The 22,159-nt window shown below is 41.0% G+C and overlaps 1 pseudogene; it reads right to left on the bottom strand.

Moving 5' to 3' along the window:
- Positions 1 to 8,628: 8,628 nt before the first annotated feature.
- LOC117026109 (E3 ubiquitin-protein ligase KCMF1-like) lies at positions 8,629 to 15,713 on the bottom strand (annotated as a pseudogene).
- Between the last annotated feature and the right edge of the window lie 6,446 nt (positions 15,714 to 22,159).

Below are 22,159 nucleotides of genomic sequence, written 5' to 3'. Positions count from 1 at the left end.
AGAATGAGGTTCTCACGACAAAGACCAGATACCAGATAACAAACTGCAGGAAAAAAATTTTGCTGGTGCCACTGTACCTTTGGCTGCCATCATTTCTGTTTTGGAAACAAATGACCTAAGAGATTTTGGTCATTATATCCAGCTAAGTCTACTGTAAGCGGTCTGGTTTCAAAGAGATGTATAAAAGAAACACCACAGTTGCTCCTCTCTCCAAGGAAACACAGTACTTGTATAACAGAGATCGAGTACACAAACTTTGATTATCCACTTACTAGCCGTGTGATCTTGAGCAAGTTGCATAATTCCCAGTAGCTCAGTTCCCTCATTTTGTAGGATGGGGTTAATAAATAGTATTGTTGAGAGAATATGATGAGATCACATATAGTTAATAAATGTCACCATTGTTATCATCGTCATCATCATCATCATCATCATCATCATTATTATATAACTGATAAGGGGAAATTGACCCAGTCCATCTGTCTCCTCCCACCTATTACTCTCACCAAGCTTTACACATATCGTCCCTCAAATTGTGTTCTCTGGAGAGGATATGATAAACTTGTTCATAATATATGTATTAGTGATAATGTGACATGTTTGGAAAGGTGGAAGAAATTGCAGGGAAGACATTTTGATTTTATTAGTATATGAAATCTTAAGGCAAAGTAATGAATCTGTCATGATGGACTTTCTGGCCTCAAGGCAGATCCTGTAAAGGGAATTTTCTTGAGTCAGAGCCTACCCAGTCTCCCTCCAATCAGGTTGGTTTAAGGCTGGCCCTGGCCCTGGCAGGCAGAAGGAGATAAAAAGCCCTGCTGTAGTGCTCCAGTGGGAAAAAGCTCATCTAGGAAAAGAGAATGGAGACAAGAGAGGCTATTATAGTATTTTCCATTTCCTCTTGGCACACGGAGCCATGCAGCTGGGGACACACTACTACAGCTGCTCAGATAATAATAAGTCATTGTCTTGTTCTTTGTACTCTTAAGACACTAAAGCTGTAGTTCGCCATGTATTGTAGGTATGCCCTCCTTTCCATACGGAGTATCAAGGTGATGTCTCCCCTGTTTAGTGGCCAGAGCTACTTTTCAGTTCTCTCTCTCTCTCTCTCTCTCTCTCTCTCTCTCTCTCTCTCTCTCTCTCTCATCTCTTCCACTCCCTCTCTCTCACACACCATTGATCACACTCAGCCTTTTGATGTTTGCTACATTTCAGTGGGCTCAAGTTGCCATTTCCCAGGAGACTGGGATATACCTGGTTTTCTAAGGATGTGTTCTGGGGTATCCTTGAAACATTTCTTTTGTCTTTCAGCCCATGCCTGTTCACTCCACAATAGGTGTTGTCATGTATATTCCAGACCATGATAGGAGACATACCTGAGAGATTCTCCTCATGTCACTAATACGCTAGCTTGCATTTGGACTGTTGGTTAAAGCCTCGCCACAAAACTTTATTATGTGTCACACACTTCCATGTACACCATCTTATGTAATCTGCACAAAAATACTTGATCATTAGATGAGGAAATGGAGGCTCAGAGATATTAAATGACTTGTTCAATATCGCACAGCTAGTAAGTGGTGAATCTCGGATTCAAACCCATCCTGTCCAATTTCACATATGATGCTTGTTCCATTATATCTGGCCACCTTTTGTGCTAAAATTAATGAGCCAAATGTTCAATCACTATGAAGGTTATTTAACTTTTTCAAAGACAAACTGGTATATTACAGCAATCTGAACTCAGCTTGACTCAGCCATCTCTTAAATTGCTGAGATGAACAGTAAAGATGCATCTCATTATTGGAAGGACGATAAAGTTTTCATGTCTTCTCATGGTGAGTTGTTAGGTCTACATGAAGGACACAGCATCTTCTTCCTATAGCAATGAAATTGACTGTAATAGTAACCTAAAAAAAACAAAACAAAATTGAAATATGAAGCCCAATTGACAACTCCAGCCCTGATGCAACCAAATTAATAAAGAACCAGGACTCTTTGATCAACACTCATTGTGCGTTTGGGGTCTGTTTTTAATTTTTTTTTATAATTCAAAATTATCATATTTAAAACAATATTTTGCCCTTGGAATCTTTGCCTCCTAAAGTGTTTTCATTGAAAGCTGACTACTTTTTAATAAAAAAAATGCTGTGATGGGGCCAGAAAGTCCTTGATGCTTAGAAAGTGTTAAATATGCTTGGTGATTATATCTGTATATATTTCCCCCTTGTTCTTTCCTGGTAAGTTTCTCAAAGTTACATTAAACGAATAGTATGCTGTTCAAGAATCACTGAAATGATTCTTGAAGAATACTAAGTCAGGATCTCTTTATTAAAATATCTTCAATAACAAGACAAAATATTTTCTTTAAATTTACAAATTTATTCAAGATTTTACAAAACACCAACCCCCCTTTATATAATAAAGTAGAAGAGAGGAGGCCTGAGGGGGAAAAAATAAAAGAAAATCTGGAGAGCTGTTTGGGCATTCATAAATGTGGGTTATGTCAGTGGAGAGCCTGGAGGGCATTTCTGGTTTTGAGGTAATCAACCTTTTAAAATGCGTAATATACTTTTATGTGGTTTTAATGAGTACAAAAAATATATTTGCATGTAGTATAAAGACTTTTCCCTCATAAAATGTGAATTATCTGAAATCTTTTCCTTTGGGGATATATTAAAGCACATTTATAAATAAACCGCTGAGAGCAAAGGGCTCCAGTTCCTATGTTTGTGCCAGGGCAGAGTGATAGACTAGAAAAAGCAAGAGATGTGGAGTTTGCCCTATTTCGTGCATGGTAGAAGACACTGAGGTGGAGTTTGGGGTGCCAAAAGTTTATTAGGGATCAACGCCAGTGAAGGAAAAGGAGAGGAAGCAGGATTGAGCAGAGAGAGAAGTCGAATTGCCATGCAAACCTGACAAACACTTATCAACCAGGCAGGGAGCTCTGGAGTACTGTCCATCAGTGACCCAAGTTGGGTTGAAACGTGGCTGGGACTTTATACCCCAGCCTCACTCAGTCACCAGACAAGGGTTGTCTCTGGAAGGGTATAACCTGGGACAGAGTGGCTCTCCACAGATAAGGCAGAACCTGAAGGAACTGACAGCTGGAGACTGTCTGTTGACCTCACTCCCCTTTGTTGGGCAGTAAGTCCTTCCTGGAGGGAGACCTGGGTGGTGCATCTTTGTTTCTATTACTGTCCATTCCTTACACCTCCCCTTCTGGATTCCATTGGACCTGTCTTCTAGAGGAGAAACTTAGAATAGTGCTGTTAGTGAGACTAACTACAGCCCCCATCTCTGCAGCTGGTCTTGGGCTGCAATTGACAGAACCTCCTTCCTTCACTAACCATTCTAAGTCACTCTCACCCTTAGCTACTGCCCTCTGGTGGCCTCAGTGGCTTACTGGCTGACCTGACCCAGACCCTCATCTCTGAAGCAACTGAGCCCCTGGTCATTATGCTCTTCTCAGACTGGGGCTGCTGTACCTGTCCGAGTACAGTCACCATTGGGCAAGGAATATTAACACATGCCCAAGTGGCATATATTTCCACACATATTTCTCCACACCCACATTGTGTAACAGCAGCCCTCCTCCTGATAATCAGAGTCGTTTACCCTGCCAAGCCACTGACCGCTCTTCTGGCCTGCTGGTCCCTGAACATAAGGAGCCTAAAATGCCCAGGCAGAAGCTGTAGCTTAGAATTCAGTGGGTTTCTTGCTGTGCCCCCCAAGAAGGTGTGCTCTCTTTGAAAACCAGGTCCTCTAGTTCTGTAGAGTTATAAGGATGGTAAGCACAAAGTTCCTGTATTAGTCAGTATTCAATCAGAGAAGGAGAACCATTAAGAGATTTTTATTTTTATATCTATGTCATCTACATCTATCTATCTGTCATCTATCGACATAGACATCAGAGATTTCACCTTAATTGTGGGAGCTAGTTAAATGATCTCTGTAATATTTACTTCTAATGCAGGAGTTTGAAGTCTGCAGGGCAGTTGGGAGGGGGCAATAAATGTAAAGTTGGGGAGAACAAAGACAAACCAGAACACAGAAGCATGAGCTGGAACCCAGGGGGATGAACTGGAGTCTCTATCAGTCTCTCATCTCCAACTTTGATGATGTGGCTATCCTGCACATCATATAGAGGGGAGGGTGTAATAGCAGCTGCAGGCCTGGTTGTTGCCCCACACCAGTGAGGTGGGCCAGTAGATAAGTGACAATATATGTGAGCTACAACTACACCTGGTGCCCCTGCACTGAATTTCCAATGTAGAAACTATACTCACATGTTGGATTCCTGCTTCATCAAGCCCCACCAAATCTGCAAGTCATCTCACAGGTAAAGGAATTCTTGGAAATGTAGTTCAGTCTAGGCACGTTGTCACATTACAAACCTACCGCATTCCCTCAGTGGGTCATTAGGAGTAGGATGGTCATTGGAACCAATCCTACTTCCACCCTTTGATTCCCAAACTACGTATTCTTCTACCTGAGAACACGGTGCTGTATAAAATTCTTTGATTCGGTGCATATACTGGAAGGTGGTACTCTATTCGTATAGAGTGTTACGTACTTTGCCTCAATTTTTGAATGATATTTTTGCTCGGTAAAGAATTTTTGCTTGATTTTTTTTTCCTTTGAGTATTTTAAAGATGTGGCTTCACTGTTTTCTCATATGCATTGTTCCTTTGTTCCTTTACACATAATTTTTTTCTAGCTGCTATTACCAGTTTTAAATAATTGATTGTCATGTGCCTTGGTGTTGTTTTCTTTGTGTTTCTTGTACTTGAGGTTCACTGAGCTTAGATCTGTGGATCTATGTTATATCTTTAAATATTTTTCTCTCCCTCATCATTCTCTCTGAAGCTGAGCTTTCAGCTGGCTGGTCTATCAGACCAGCAAATTCTGAATGATGTGGTATGTAATGTGGCCAATGGTCCTGGGCCCTCTCTTGCAACCCCTTGCTGTAAAGTTGGTCTTCCTGGTCTGACACAATGTTCTGTGGGATCCAATGCTGGTGGATCAAATACTCCCTAAGTCCTGAGAAAGAGATACTGGCTGAGGCCCTGCAGGAAGGAAAGCTAAACCCATACTTGAAATATGTGTCTATTCTTATGAGAATGAACCATTGGCCCTTTCAGGATAGAAGGAGCATAATGTTATGAACTTGCCATCAAGTTGCCATATGGTCTCCTCGAGGAATGGTGCCATACTGGGGGCTCTGTTGTGGTCTCTGTACTTGGCAGGTTGAACATTCTGCAGTAGCAAAGGCTAGATCAGCCTCGGTAACTGGCAGTTCACGCTGTTGGGTCCATGCATAGCCTCCATTTGTGTCACTGTGCCCATCATGCCATCACTGGGATGGCCAAAGACAAAGACTGGCTGATGTCAACTGCCCAGGTCATTTTGTCTACTTGGTTGTTCATTGCCTCCTCTGAGCTATATGCTGTCTGGTGGGTGTTAACATGTGATGCAAAGATCTTCATGCTTAGAGACCAAGCTCACATGTCCAACCACGTGCCTCTGCCTCAGATCTCCTTGTTCTCGATCATCCAGTCTTTTTCCTTCCAAACCCTACCAGCTAGCCAGGCCATTCACCACTGATCATAAATTCATAAATATTTTAACCTTGGGCCACTTCTCTTTCCACCCAAGGTGGGTAATCAAGTGCATAAAGTCCCTCATCCCCCAAGTGAGGCTATATTTCAGCCATTGTCCATTTTTGGCTTGCACTCTCACATTGACCCAACCCTTCCATGAACAAAGCTTCTTCCTCCTGCTTCAGGTGATCTGATGGGGTACCCAAAGAGCTGTAGGCATGAACTGAGGGAGGTGCACTGGTACAACAGTGGTGTGTGTCATGGGCATCTGAGCTATCTGATCTTGAAGTTTTCTTGTGCCCTTTAGTCCTGTTCATAGTCACTTCTGGATACTCCCCATTTCATCTTTTGATAGATTGTTGCTGGGTCTGCCTTACCTTATGATTTAGTGGGTCCGATAAGACCCAGTTCATGATAGGCAGTTCTAGTTGCATGGTTACTTGGTGTCCCACGGTCACCAGGGCCCAGTAGCATACCAGAAGTTCTTTTTCAACTACTCTTGTGATTCTCTTCTGCTGATGGCATGGCCTTGCTCCAGAGCTCCATGGGCTTGCATTGTGATTCTTCCACAGAGGTTTGCTATAGGTTCTATACTGCATCTTTTCCCACCACTCATACCTCCAATACCATATGATCTGCCAGATTGTATGGTCCAGGTGGCAGGGCAGCTTGCATGGAAACTTGGACTTGCTGCAGAGCCCTTTACTGCTCTGGGCGGCAGTCACAGCCGAGAGCCTTCCTGTCACCGGGTATAAGGGATGGAGTAGAATTCCTAGGTGTGGGATGTGCTGCCTCTAGAATCCAAAGAGGCTCACTAGATATTGTGATTCTTTCTTTGTAGCAAGGGGTGCAATGTGCAAGAAGTTGTCTTTTAAGTGAGTGCTGCCGCATACCCCTGATCACTGGACCTCTAAAAATATGGATCTGGTAAGAATGTGAATTTTTGTAGGGTTTTTATCTCCCACCCTCAGGAGTGCATGTGTCTTACCAAGACATGGCACACTACCTACCTCTTGCTCTTCCGGTCTGATCCACAAAATATCATCAATGTAATACGCTGATATGATGTTCTGCATGATATCCAGATGGTTGTGATCTCTTTGGACTAAATAGTGACAGAGGGTAGGGGAGCTAATACAGCCCTGGGACAAAACTGCAAATATATACTATTAATATTTCCTTTTCCTTTTGAATTCCAACTCTTTCTGCTTTTCTTTTCTGATTGGAACAGAAAATACAGTATTTGCCAAATCAACGGCCATAAACATGTAGTTGAAGTTATATGAATCTGCTCCCACAAAGATACCATATCTAGCACAGCAGCTGTGATTGGAGCTACTACTTGGTTGAGTTTGTGGTAGTCCATAGTCATCTCCCACCTGACTTCTGCAGGCACAAGACTGGTAAGTTAAATGGAGATATGATGAAAATCACCATGCTGCCTCCTTTAGATGCCTAAGGGTGGCACTAATCTGTACCCCTGCCTCCATGTGATGATCTTGGCCAGGATTGGTGGTCGTGGTGGTGATGGTTTAGTAACAGACTTCCATTTGGCCTTTCCCCCTGGGGTAGCGCTTATCTCACTGGCCAAAGTCACAAAGCCGTGGTTGTGCCAATCACTCAATTGTACATTGGAGTTCTTACACTCAGTGGTTCTCCTATGAACTGGATCTTGGCCAGGACTCCATTTATTACCTGGTCTTCATGTTTCCACTCTCACAGGTGGCCATGATGGTGTTTTGGGTCTCCAGGTATCTACATCAACTCAAGCTCTAATAGTCCTCAAAATATCTATGTGTACCCTTTCTCCAATGCATAGTTAGCCAAACCAAATGGCCAGGCTTTCCTTTGCAGAAGGAAAGAAGGGAATCACTACAGTTTATACTTGTGGTATTGCAGGGTCCTTTCTCCTAGGGACCAAGCCACATTTTCTATCAGTGAGTTCTGGGTTTGAAAACTGGCTCAGGTCTGGAAACTGGACAGGGGATCATGAATTTTTATTGAAATGACTGCCCTCGGCCTACCAGATTTTTTCTGCAATTACAAGCTGAGTAGTACCCTTTTCAGCGGCCCATAAACTTTGCCCCTAGGGGGTGCCATGTTCTACTAACCATCTCCATAACTCTGTGGGTCGGGCCCCTTGGCTGCCATGTGAACTTTATTTTATAATAATTTCAAGTTCCCAGCTTCTGGCAGTTTAGCACCACCACCTCGCTTCTGTTGTTTTGGGTATTATCCTCTACAGTGTTATCAGTGAGCTAAGTTTATAACAGCTTTTTCTACTGTCAGTCCTGGACTGCAGGGGAGGCCAACACTGAACTTTTGAGTGATGCCGGTGTCCCTCCCACCAGTGCAGTCCTGATGGCTTTGTTAAATAGTGTGCCCTCTGCCTCTTCCCATGGAGTACAATCTTCTGGTGTGTCTTGTGGCTGTACATGGTGATATCCACTCCAGTATGCCCACTCACTTCCTTGAGCCTTCTAATCCCATCCTCAACTATTTGCCACAGCAATTCTGATGTTTCAACTCCACTCAGCATAGGCAATCACATTTTCTTTCTAGGAGCCATCCTATAAGAAAATTTGTACCGTTTCCTGGTGATCTTAATAGAGTGTTAAATCCTGATTCTCAGGAAAGCACTCAATAAACTCATTAACCTCTTTTTTTTGGTAAGGTAAACCATCCAAACAGTTTTGATTAATTAATATTCATAAATACAGCAGCTTCATTAGAGATTTTAATTTTCCTCTTCACTTTGAATGCTAGGAGAGCCTTTTGCATGTCAAGAAGGTACAGGAAGCAGAGAGCATCCCTGCACTGCTATCTACATTTATCTGCTAGAAGTAAAAATTAGTTAAGGGAAATGATTATCATATATATTTTTTCTCTCTTCCTTTTGAATGTATACAATGCAACCAGAGTGACAGACCTGAAATTAAAATCACCAAACAAAACCAAGATAGTTGTTGTCCAATTTCATTGGCAATTACAGCACAGAGGACATTGTCTGTAAATTGGGATATCATCAAAGAGGAGGTGGTGGAGGCTCATTTCCCTTATTACTCTCTCTTTTTTTTTTAAATTTATTGGGGTGATAATTGTTAGTAAAATTACATAGATTTCAGGTGTACAACTCTGCATTACATCGTCTATAAATCCCATTGTGTGTTCACCACCCAGAGTCAGTTCTCCTTCCATTACCATATATTTGATCCCCCTTACCCTCATCTCCCACCCCCCACCCCCCTTACCCTCTGGTAACCACTAAACTATTGTCTGTGTCTATGAGTTCTTGTTTCTCATTTGTTTGTCTTGTTCTTTTGTTGTTTTTGGTTTATATACCACATATCAGGGAAATCCTATGATTCTCTGCTTTTTCTGTCTGACTTATTTCGCTTAGCATTATACTCTCAAGATCCATCCATGTTGTCACAAATGTTCCTATATCATCTTCTCTTACCGCCGAATAATATTCCATTGTGTATATATACCTCAACTTTTTTTTTAATTTTATTTTTTAAATTTATTGGGGTGACAATTGTCAGTAAAATTACATAGATTTCAGGTGTGCAACTCTGTATCACATCATCCATAAATTACACTGTGTGTTCACCACCCAGAGTCAGTTCCCCTTCCATCACCATATATTTGATCCCCCTTACCCTCATCTCCCACCCCCCAACCCCCTTACCCTCTGGTAACCACTAAATTACGTTCCCCAGATTAATTTTCAAACCCCGATATACCACAACTTCTTTATCCATTCATCTATCGAAGGACATTTTGGTTGTTTCCATGTCTTGGCCACCATAAACAAAGCTGCAATGAACATTGGAGCACACGTGTCTTTATGGATAAAAGTTTTCAGATTTTTTTGGGTAGATACCCAGGAGAGGGATTGCTGAGTCATATGGTAATTCTATTCGTAATTTTTTGAGGAACCTCCACACTGCCTTCCATTTCGGCTGCACCAGTCTGCATTCCCACCAACAGTGTATGAGGGTTCCTTTTTCTCCACAGCCTCTCCAACACTTATTACTATTTGTCCTGTTGATGATAGCCATTCTGATTGGGGTGAGGTGATATCTCATTGGGGCTTTTATTTGCATTTCTCTGATGATTAGTGATGTTGAGCATTTTTTCATATGTCTATTTGCCATTAGTATGTCCTCTTTGGAGAAATGTGTGTTTAGGTCCTCTGCCCATTTTTCAATTGGGTTGTTTGTTTTTTTGTTGTTGAGTTTCATGTGTTCCTTGTATATTTTGGATATTAGCCCCTTTTCGGAGGCATTGTTTGCAAAAATCTTCTCCCATTCAGTTGGATGCCTCTTTATTTTGTCAATGGTTTCTTTTGCTGTGCAGAAGCTTTTAAGTTTCATATAGTCCCATTCGTTTATTTTAGCTTTTACTTCCACTGCCTTTGTAATCAAATTCATAAAATGCTCTTTGAACCCAAGGTCCATAAGTTTAGTACCTAAGTTTTATTCTATGCAGTTTATTGTGTCAGGTCTTATGCTTAAGTCTTTGATCCATTTTGAATTATTTTTGGTACATGGAGACAGAAAGCAGTCCAGTTTCATTCTTTTGCACGTGGCTTTCCAATTCTCCCAGCACCATTTATTGAAGAGGCTGTCTTTCCTTCATTGTATGTTTTTAGCTTCTTTGTCAAAAATTATCTGTCCATATATATGTGGTTTTATTTCTGGGTTCTCAATTCTATTCCATTGGTCTATGTGTCTGTTTTTCTGCCAATACCATGCTGTTTTGATTATTGTAGCCCTGTAGTACAAGCTAAAGTCAGGGAGTGTGATACCTCCAGTATTGTTCTTTTTTCTTAAGATTGCTTTGGCTATTCAGGGTCTTTTTGGTTCCAAACAAATCTGATGATTTTTTGTTCTACTTCTTTAAAAATTGCCATTGGGATTTTGATGGGGATTGCATTACATCTGTATATTGCTTTGGGTAATATGGCCATTTTAACTATGTTGATTCTTCCAATCCATGAGCACGGAATGTCTTTCCATTTCTTTGTGTCTTCTTCAATTTCTTTCAAAAATGCCTTATAGTTTTCAGCATATAGGTCCTTCACATCCTTGGTTAAGTTTATTCCTAGGTATTTTATTCTTTTTGCTGCAAGTGCAAAAGGAATTGTTTTTTGTATTTCTTTTTCTGAGATTTCATTGTTAGTATATAGGAATGCAATGGACTTATGTACGTTGATTTTTGTAGCCAGCACTTTACTGTATTCGTTGATTGTTTCTAATAGCTTTTTGGTGGAGTCTTTAGGGTTTTCTATATATAGCATCATGTCATCTGCAAAGAGTGATAATTTAACTTCTTCATTCCCAATGTGGATGCCTTTTATTTCGTTCTCTTCCTGATTACTCTGGCGAGGACCTAGGAAGGCTATATGTTTCTAAGAACTTGTCCATTTCTTCTAGGTTATTGAATTTGGTGGCATATAGTCCTTCATAGTATTCTTGGATGATCCTTTGTATTTCTGTGGTGTCCGTGATAACTTCCCCTTTTTCATTTCTGATTTTGTTAATTAGTGTCTTCTCTCTTTTTATCTTAGTGAGTCTAGCCAACGGTTTGTCAATTTTGTTAATCTTTTCAAAGAACCAGCTCTTTGTCACATTAATTTTTTCTATTGTCTTTTTTGTTCTCTATTTCATTTAGTTCTGCTCTGATTTTTGTTATTTCCTTTCTTCGGCTGACCTTGGGTTTCCCTTGTTCTACTTCTTCTAGTTCTTTAAGGTGTAACATGAGGTTATTTATTTGGGATTTTTCTTGTTTCTTGAGATGGGCCTGTAATGATATGAATTTCCTTCTTAAAACTGCTTTCGCTGCATCCCAAAAATTTTGGTAGGATGTATTTTCATTGTCATTTGATTCTATGTATCTTTTAATCTCTCCTTTAATTTCTCCTTTGACTCAGTCGTTCTTTAAAAGTATGTTGTTTAATCTCCATGTATTTGTGTTTTTTCCTGCTTTCTTTTTGCAGTTGATATCCAATTTCAAAGCCTTGTGATCAGAGAATATGCTTGGTATAATTTCAATCTTCTTAAATTTGCTGAGGCTGACTTTATGTCCCAATATATGGTCTATCCTTGAGAATGTTCCATGTACACTAGAAAAGAATGTATAGTCTGACGTTTTAGGATGAAGTTTTCTATATATGTCAATTATGTCCATTTCATCTAATGTGTCATTTAGGGCTGCTATTTCGTTATTTATTTTCTGTTTGGATGATCTATCCATAGCTGTCAGTGATGTATTTAAATCCCCTGTGTAATTGTGTTTTAGTCAATTTCTCCCTTTAGTTCTGTTAGTATTTGCTTGGTATATTTCTGTGCTCCCTGATTGGGGGCATTGATGACTGTTCTATCTTCTTGTTGTATAGTCTCCTTTACCATTATGAAATGTCCATCTTTGTCTCTTATTATCTTTTTCACCCTGACGTCTGTTTCATCTGATATCATTATGCCTACACCTGATTTTTCTCTGGGTACTATTTGCTTGGGGTGTCAATTTCCACCCTTTCACTTTGAGTCTATGCTTGTCCTTGTAGCTGAGATGTCTCTCTTGGAGACAGCGTATGGTTGGGTTGAGTTTTTTGATCCAATCTGCTACTCTGTGCCTTTTTATTGGTGAGTTCAGTCCATTTACATTTAGGATGGTTATTGATATGTGAGGATTTCCTGTCATTCTATCTTTAGTTTTCTGGTAAGGCTGTGTCTCCATTGTTTCTTTGCCTTGTTGTTGTTGTCTATTATTTCTGTGTGGTGGTATTCTATGATATTTTCCTCTGTTTCTTTTTTTTATTACAGTATATATTTAAGTTCTGGATTTTTTTTGAGTGGTTACCCTTAAGTTTATGTAAAAGAAAGTTTGATATTTAGAGTATTCCATTTTCTTCAGCACACTGACTTTCTCCATTCCATATTCCGGTTCAGGCCTTACTCTCCCCTTTTCATGTTTCGGTTGCCACAAGTTGTCCCTGTTGATGGTGGTCGAATAGCCTCCTTTAGTATTTCTTGTAGTGCAGGTCGTGTATTAGAAAATTCCCTCAGCTTCTGTATGTCTGGAAAGGTCTTTATTCCTCCTTCATATCTAAAGTATATCTTAGCTGGATATATTATTCTTGGCTCATAATTTCTCTCTTTCAATAGTTTGAATACTTGGTTCCATTCCCTCCTGGCTTGTAGAGTTTCTGCTGAAAACTCTTCTGGTAATCTAATGGGCTTTCCTTTGTAGGTTACCGTCTTCTTGGCTGCCTTGAGGATTCTTTCTTTGTCGTTGATTTTAGACAGCTTCGATACAATGTACCTTGGAGAAGGCCTGTTGGGACTGAGGTAATTAGGTGTTCTCTTTGCTTCTTGGATTCGAGGATCCAGTTCTGTACATAAGTTTGGGAAGTTCTCATCAACAATTTGTTTGAATATGTTCTCTGTTCCCTTCTCTCTTTCTTTTCCTTCTGGTATGCCCATTATTCTTATATTGCTCTTTCTGATGGAGTCAGAAAGTTCTTGTAGAGTTCTTTCATTTCTTTTAAGTCTCAAGTCTCTTTCTTCTTCCATCTGTGTAATTTCCAGGTTTCTATCTTTGATGTCACTGATTCTTTCCTCCATCTGGTCAACTGTACTACCAAAGCTGGTTATTTCATTCTTGATTTCTTCTATTGAGTTCTTAATCTCCAGAAATTCTATTTGGTTCTTTTTTAAAATTTCAATCTTTTTCGTAAAATGCTCATGTTGTTCTTTGATTGTGTTTCTGAGTTCATTAAACTGCCTTTCTGTGTTTTCTTGCATCTCGTTGAGTTTTTTCAGAACTGCAATCTTGAATTCTCTGTCAGTTAAGTCACATATTTCCATATCTTTAAGTTTCTTAGCTGGAGACTTTTCACTTTCTTTCTGAGCTGTCTTGTTGCCTTGGTTATTCATGGCAATTACTGATTTATTATTTCTCTTCCTAGACAGCTACAGGAGTGGCTTCTGCAACAGGTTGATAGGAAGAGGTCTTTCTTTTGTTTTCCAGTACTTCTTGGTAGAATGTTTTATTTTCTCTCCGACTGCAGCCTTTTTTTTTCTCTCTCTCACACGGTAGTGCTATGTTTTCTCTGCACTATTCCACCTTCTCATACAATGGGGGATTTCCCTGGGAGATGGGCTTCTCCTCTGTTAATAGTTCCCCTGGGTCACAGAGCACAGTATCCTTGTGGGTATGCGGAGAGCTTTTGAAGTTCCAAAGCTCTTCCTGCACCAGATTCAGAGTCCCTATGTTTCAGCAGTTCTGTTTACTCCTGCAGGGATCCGCCCAGATAGGTGGGGCCAGGGGCGGGGAGAGTTGTGAGAGGTGGCCCAGAGCAATGGTGGCGACCGCCACCACAGCCGGTCCTGCTTCCACAGCTCCCTCCCCTTTGCCAGAACTAGTTGGCCTGCGAATCTGTGTCTGCGTTCCACAGTTCTCAGAACAGCAAATATTCTGTTCTTTTGATCTGACACTGCTATTGTTCTGCTTCTAGCATCGGACAGGTGGGGGCGGGGCGAGCTCTGGGAAGGTAGGGAGGGGGCGGATAGTCTCACTGCCTAGGGCTTCCGTTCTCTGCTTCGCAGTGAGGGCTTATACCGCCGTTTTCAGCCTTCTTCCCTCAATGTTTTCTCCGAGGTCTTTGCTGTGAGCGTTGGGTTCATCCGTGTTATATGCTGCCCCTTCAGCCGTATGGGCCATAATCGGAGCCCTAGCAGTCCGAGTTCTTCCCTCTCCCGCTGCAGTAGTTCCGGGATGCAGTGAGCTCAGAACACTGAGCTAGGTCTGTGTCCTTCGCCCACCCTCGCGGCTCCATCTCAGCACTTCTCCCTTCCCTCCTCCCCCGCTCGTGTGATTCGCCCACCTTTAGGTGAATTCAGTAGTGGGCCTCTTCGTCTTGCCTGTCTACTGGGCAGGGAGTCCTTTGTGGAGTTACTGTTGTTCGATTAGTAGTAAATTCCAGGGGAGCTTTACAGAGGCTCACCTCACGCCGCCATTTTGATAGGAATGTTCTGCTATTACTCTTTTAAATTTAGGTTTTCTAAAGCAACATCTAAATGCATAATATCTACAGAGCCCATAGCACCAAAATCTGCCATCTGCCCCCGTTCGTCCTCATCTGAGGAGGAGCTCTCTTTGCGCACTTAAGTCGACAGAAGGAGCTCGGACAAACAGGCTGTGGTCTGCGCGCTCACTTACCATGGACTGGCACTCTATTTCAGATATTCTAGGATCATTCGACCTTATTAAAAGATACTGAGAATTCTGGATAGTTTGCTGACTGCTTTCTGTGTTTGCTGTGTTGGTTGGTGCTGTGGATTGTGTGACTGGAGTGGTGACACATCTCCTGTTAGTACGTCGGCTTGCATTGCGTGCCGTCAGTCTCCAGTTGCTACCGTTCCAGTTGTAACTGAGAAGCCGAAGGGCCAGAAGATTAAGCTGTCTTCTTGCAGAACGTCTCACTCCTGATAACTGAGACAAAAGTTCAGCTATAGGATCCATGGCTTCCCTATTGCTTGGAGAATGTGAACTCTGAGAAGAAAATCCACCAGTAGAACTGCTAGTAAAGTGTGTGTTTGATCTACAAGCACGATGACCTAATCCCTGGCCAGTGTGAAACATTCCACATACATGTCGAACACCACTTGATTCATCTAAATCTCTAGGTGCTCTGTGTTCAAGTGTTAAGATGAGCTGCAAAGTCATCTGTGATGTGATCAGGATTACCTCTAGGTAATGCTGCACATTTTGGAAAAATCACTTCTGTTGATGTTTCTGTGTGTTCAGAAGTTACTTGTTCTTGAAGAGATGTGTCCATATAGCCCATTTTTTCCACAAGAGGAACAAGTAAAAGACCGTGGCTGCTCTACAGAGAAAGTTCCCCACCATGGTACAAATAAAAATCTATACTTGTCAATATGCACTATCTGGGGTGGTCAGTTGTGTATGCCTCGTTGTTGCACCACTTTCATAACAAGATGCACAAAGATCGTAATTGTAGCAAATTAAATACTTATATCTGCAACCTGAAAAGTTTCCTTTTAAACATACCTCACAGCTGACACCTTCATGTCAGGACATCCTAGTTTACCCCGTGGCGGCGCGGCCCCTCCCGGGCTCGGGTTGCACTGTCCGGCGCGGGATCCCCCGCGCTGCTTGCACCAGCCTGCTGCGGGGGCTGGGTGGGCAAGGGAGTGCTCCTAAAGGTGGCGGCTGGGAGGTGGCGTAGGGCAGGAATGGGGCCGGGCCTGGCAGCGGCTGAGCTCCTCCAGGATGCGGGTCCCACGTCATGCCTCTGCGGGTGTCCGCCGTGACTTGGTCACTCTCCGGCCCACCGGCTCCCAACTGTAGCGTCATGCTCAGCAAATCCCGCTGCTCCCCTCCCCTGGTCCACCCCTGCCCTTCTCAATCACCTCTTATTGAGTGTATCTGTCCCTAACTTGATCAAGCGCCCAATCCAGTCTCACCTATATTTCCCTTTCTCCTGCTGTAAGCCAGCTACTTCTTGCAGCGTTTTTGAAGCTTCCTTATCAGGCTCAGCACATCCCCAGCTGGGTAACGCTTAGACTTACCCTAACTACTGGTATAAGGCTAATATCCTAAAAGGGAGGTGAGAATGGGTTCTTTAGAGGGAGTATATGTTTCCCTGTAATAGGCCTCTCCATGGTCTTCCAGCATGAGGATTGGAGGGTGTTAGGGATGGAGCAGTCCTTGTCTACTAACAGAAGGTGCAGGGAAGTCTGGGGAGTCAAAATCTTTGTCAGTACTCACCTAGAAGACTCCATCCATCAGGATGCCAGATTTTCCCAACCAAGGGCCTTGTCTTGCTTGGGTGTTTAACCTTGGTTGAAATTCAGCCACTCTGTTAAGTCCTGGGCTTGGTTCTCAGAATTCTAAGCCCTCCCCATATAGGAGATGTGAGTTCTTTTATATTCAACCAAAGAGGCCTTGTCTTTCATACTTGGCTTTCAATTGCCTGTTACTCTCAGCAGTTCATTAAATCTCTAGTCATCTGAGCTTAGTAGCCATTTAGTTAATATTCTGTACCTGTATTTCTTTTTTATTATTTGAATAGAATATGGGCATTATTTTATTTTTTAATTTATTATTTTTTAGGGTATACAACATTATTTAATATATGTACGAGGTTGGACAATTAAGTTCCCGAACTCATCCTAGAAAAAGTGCTGCATACCTCATTGCTGAATATCACTACAGTCATCTTCGAAGTACTCCCCTTGGGAAGCTATGCACCGATGCCAGCGCCTACTCCACCCTTCAAAGCAATTTGGGAACCCTTTCTGAAATGGCCATCAGAGCTGTCGTCGTATTACCCTTGATGTCCTGAATGTCATCAAAATGTCTTCCTTTCAATATTTCCTTTAGCTTTGGGTAAAGAAAGAAATCATTGGGGGCCAGATCAGGTGAGTAGGGAGGGTGTTCCAATACAGTTATTTGTTGACTGGCTAAAAACTCCCTCACAGACAGTGCGGTGTGAGCTGGTGCATTGTTGTGATACAAGAGCCATGAATTATTGCCAAAAAGTTCAGGTAGTTTTTATCTAACTTTTTCACGCAGCCTTTTCAGCACTTCCAAATAGTAAATTTGGTTAGTCCAGTCGGTACAAATTCATAATCAGTAATCTTTCTGATATCAGAAAAAGTTAGCAACATCAGTGCAACAAGTTCGCGAACTTAATTGTCAGACCTCGTATACATTGTGAATTAATTACCACAATAAATTAACACATCCATCACCTCACATCGCCTTTTGTGTGTATGTGTGTGTGTGTGTGTGTGTGTGTGTGTGTGTGTGGTGACAACACTTAAGATCTACCCTTTTAGCAAAGTTCAAATATACAATACAATATTATTAACTATAGTCACCATGCTGTATATTAGATTGCCAGAACTTATTAATCTTATAACTGAAAGTTTGTACTCTTTAACCAGCATCTCCCTATTTTCCCAATATCCCCCACCCCCTAGCCCCTGGCAATTACCATTCTGTTTCTATGAGTTTGAGGTTTTTAGATTCCATATATAAGTGAGGTCATACAGTATTTGTCTTTCTGAGACTGGCTTATTTCACTTAGCATAATGTCCTTCAGGGGTTCATCCATGTTGTTGCAAATGATAGGATTTCTTTCTTTATTACAGCTGAATAATATCATATATATATATATATATATATATATATATATATATATATATATTCACATTTTCTATATCTATTCATCCGTTGATGGACATTTAGGTTGTTTCCATATCTTGGCCATTGTGAATAATGCTGCATTGAACATGGGAGTGTAGCTATCTCTTCAAGATTGATTTCATTTCATATGGTAGTTCTACATTTAATTTTGTGAGGAACCTCCATGCTGTTTTCCATAGTGGCTGTACCAATTTACATTCCCACCAACAGTGTATGAGGGTTCCCTTTTCTCCACATCCTAACAGATGTGAGATGAAATCTCATTATGGTTTTGATTTGCATTTCCCTGATGATTAGGGATGTTGAATATCTTTTCATATACCTGTTATCCACTTGTATGTCTTCTTTGGAAAAATGTCTATTCAGGTTCTCTGCCCATTTTTTAAATTGGGTTATTTGTTTTTTTGCTATTGGGTTGTGTGAGTTCCTTTTAAATTTTGGATATTAACTTCTTACCAGATATATGGTTTGCAAATATTTTCTCCCATTCTGTAGGTTGCTTTTTCATTTTGTTGATTGTTTCCTTTGCTGATTAAAAAGCTGAATCTTTTGAGTTTGAAGTAGTCACACTTTATTATTTCTGCTTTTTTTGCCTGTGCTTTAGGTAAAAACCAAAAAATTATTTCCAAGACCAATATCAAAGAGCTTTCCCCTATGTTTTCTTCTAGGAGTTTTATGGTTTCAGGTCTTACCTTAAAGTGTTTAATCTATTTCAAGTTAATTTTTTGTGTATGGTGTAAGGTAAGGGTCCCATTTCATTCATTTGCATGTGGATGTCCAGTTTTTCCAACACCATTTTGTCTTCTTGGTGCTCATGTCAAAGATTAGTTGACCATATATGTGTGGGTTATTTCTCGGCCCCCTCTTCTGTTCCATTGATCTATGTGTCTGTTTTTATGCCAGTACCATACTGTTTTGATTGCTTTGTAATATAGTTTGAAATCAGAAAGTGTGATGCCTCCAGCCTTGCTCTTCTTTCTCAAGATTTCTTTAGCTATTCAGTCTTATATGATTCCACACAAATTTTATGGTTGTTACTTCTACTTTTTTTAAAAATGCCATTGGGATTTTGATAGAGATTGCATTGAATCTCTTGATTGCTTTAAGTAATATGGACATTTTAATAATATTAATTCTTCCAATCCATGAACACGCATTATTTTTCCATTTATTTCTGTCTTTTTCAATTTCTATCATCAAGATCTTATGGTTTTCAGCATATAGATATTTCACCTCCTTGATTAAATTTATTCCTAAGTATTTTATTCTTTTTTGATGCTATGGTAAATCAAGTTTTCTTAATTTTTAGATAGTTCATTGTTATGTATAAAATGCAACTGATTTTTATATGTTGGTTTTGTATCCTGCAACTTTACTAAATTCATTTTTTTAATTAGTTTCAGGTGCACAAAACAATGTAATAGTTAGACATTTATCATTTATATACCTCAGACAGTGGCAACCCCCCTCCCCCCATCTACTACCCCTCTGACATTGCACACAGCCATGACATTTCCACTGTCTCTATTCCTAATGCTGTACTCCACTTCTTGTAACTATATATGTATATAAAATTGTAGTTGACATTCATTATTGTTCAGCTTCAGCTTCAGGTGTTGTGGGGACAGAGCCCCAGAGAGCAGTTTCCAGGCTCTCGGCCTCACATGGAAAGGTGCTGGCTCGGGTAGTAGATGGCCGTCAGCTGTGGCTAGTTGGCCGTCAGCTGTAACCCTTGAGCCATTGGCCACTAACATAACTGCCGCGTTTGCATTGGAGAGTGGAGTTGAGGAGAGTCGAGTTGGTCGAGTGGCAGAAAAGCGGACAGCAGGTCACACGTCATGTGAATCCAGCCTCCAGTGAGACTATAGTAGTATGACTCCCCTACCTATGGCTCCATGGGTGTTCCTTTTTGGCCTCACCATATGCTGCGTTCTTGTGTGGGGAGCAGGAGCAGAGACCCTGTGTGACTCCCCGCATGACAGGTGTACATTGTGGTGATCAGGCATCCACATCATCCCTAAGGTGGTCTCCCTAATGAGACAAGTGTCCATTGGATACCCTACAAAATCTTTACAACATTATTGATTATATTCCCCAAATTGACTTTCGTAACCCTGTAGCAATCTTGTGGTTACTGACTGTGCTTTCTAATCCCCACACCTTCCCCTTTTTCCCCACCCCTGAATTCATTTATTAATTCTAACAGTTTTTTTGGTGGAGTCTTTTTTTTTTAAGTCAGCATTTTAAAAAGTTTTTATTTTTTATTGGGGAACATTGGGGGACAGTGTGTTTCTCCAGGGCCCATCAGTTCCTAGCTGTCCTTCAATCTAGTTGTGGAGGTTGCAGCTCAGCTCCAAGTCCAGTCACCATTTTCAATCTTCAGTTGCAGGGAGCACAGCCCACCATCCCATGTGGGAATTGAACCGGCAACCTTGTTGTTGAGAGCTGACGCTCTAACCAACTGAGCCACCTGGCAGCCCCTCTGGAAGCTCAGCAGCAGCTTGTTGTCTTCAATCTAGTTGTGGAGGGTGCAGCTCACTGGCCCATGTGGGAATCGAATCAGCAACCCTGTTGTTAAGAGCTTGCACTCTGACCAACTGAGCCATCCGGCCGCTCCTTGGTGGAGTCTTTAGGGTTTTCCATGTATAAGATCTTGTCATCTGCAAACAGAGGCAATTTAACTTTTCCTTTCTGATTTGGATGCCTTTTATTTCTATTTCTTGCCCAATTACTCTGGCTAGGATTCCAGTACTATGTTGAATAGACGTGTTAAGAGTGGATACTCTAGTCTTAAAGGAAAAGCTTTAAGCTTTTCACCATTGAGTATGATGTTAGCTGTGGACTTGCCATAGGGACTTTATTATGTTAAGGCACCTCCCTTCTATACCTCATTTGTTAAGAGTTTTATCATGAAAGGATGTTGAATTTTGTCAAATTCATTTTCTGCACCTACTGAGATTGATTATATGACTTTTATCCTTCATTCTATTAATGTGGTATTATCACATTTATTTATTTTCCTATGTTGAATTATCCTTGCATCCCAGGGATGAATCCCATTTGATCATGATGTATGATCTTCTTAATGTGTTGTTGAATTTGGTTTACTAGCATTTTATTGAGGATTTTTGCATCTATATTCATTGGGGATATTGGTCTGTAATTTTCTCCTTCCTATATTTCAAATGCTTTATATGTCACACCAACTAGTACATTTCCTATACATCTCTGGTGAAAGTTTTAGTAATTGGGCTGCCACCTGGTGCCAGAAGCTGGCTGTGCTCCACCTACCACTAACGAGGGGGTTCTCATACACACTGAGAGGTAAGTAATCCAGCCCCCAAAGCTCATGTTATTAGCTCTTTTCTCAGACCATTCCCAGTCCCAACTATCACAGATTGGGTTCTCTGGAAGCAGACATGGTGTTCGAGTTGGAGTGGAAGATATTTATGAGGGATAAATATTTGTGAACGGAAGGGGGGAGAGAAGCAATATTGGGCAGAGGGAGAAGTTGAAATGCTAAGCAGATCTAACAAAGCCTTCGCCAACCCAGTAAGAAAGTCAGAAGCAAATAATACTCATCAAAGTGCCCTGTATCAAGCCAAAATGTCTATGCTTTTACAGCTCTGACTCTTTCAGTGACCAGGTGCAGCCTGTCCCAGGAAAGGTGTGACTTAGCAGCAAAGTGACTCTCTACCGCTATGGAAGAAGCTGACAGCTGGAGGCTGTTGCTGACTGAATTCCCCACAGCTGGGCAGAATGTCCTTCCTTGAAGAGGGATTACGGTGAATTTCTCTGTATCCACCACAGAGTTAGAAGATCAGGGTCTGAGTCCTGAATCACTTCCTTGCTATGTGACACTGGACAAAGTGCTCTACACTGCTGAATCTCTGTGGAAATACTTCCCTCATAGGGTAGTTAGGAGAAATTTAAATGAAGCAATGCACATATGATAGATAGCATTTTGTAAACTTCAAGGTATATTATAAACGTTAGCTTTTATTGTAGGAAAATTTACATTAATTGGGATTCAGAGTTGTTTTCTTTTCACTGACCTACTTCCAGGTCTTTCAGCCACCTAAATTAAAACAAGTAATACACTGGATAAAGTTATGTGTTTTGTTCTATATTGGGGTATTTAATATCCATTCATGTGAAGACCCATATTTGACTTATATTTGGATATCCAATAGTGTCTAATACAGGGCTTAACATTCAATAAATAAATATTTCTTCGCTGAAAGGAGAAACAGGAAAAATTGTTCCCACTTTTAGAGGAGAAAATAAAATGTTATCATAAATAAATAGTTATT

The sequence above is a fragment of the Rhinolophus ferrumequinum genome, chromosome X (genome assembly GCF_004115265.2).
Source record: "Rhinolophus ferrumequinum isolate MPI-CBG mRhiFer1 chromosome X, mRhiFer1_v1.p, whole genome shotgun sequence".
Classification (NCBI taxonomy): domain Eukaryota; kingdom Metazoa; phylum Chordata; class Mammalia; order Chiroptera; family Rhinolophidae; genus Rhinolophus; species Rhinolophus ferrumequinum.
Note: the sequence above shows the minus strand (reverse complement) of the source record. Positions and strands in the feature narration are given on the sequence as shown.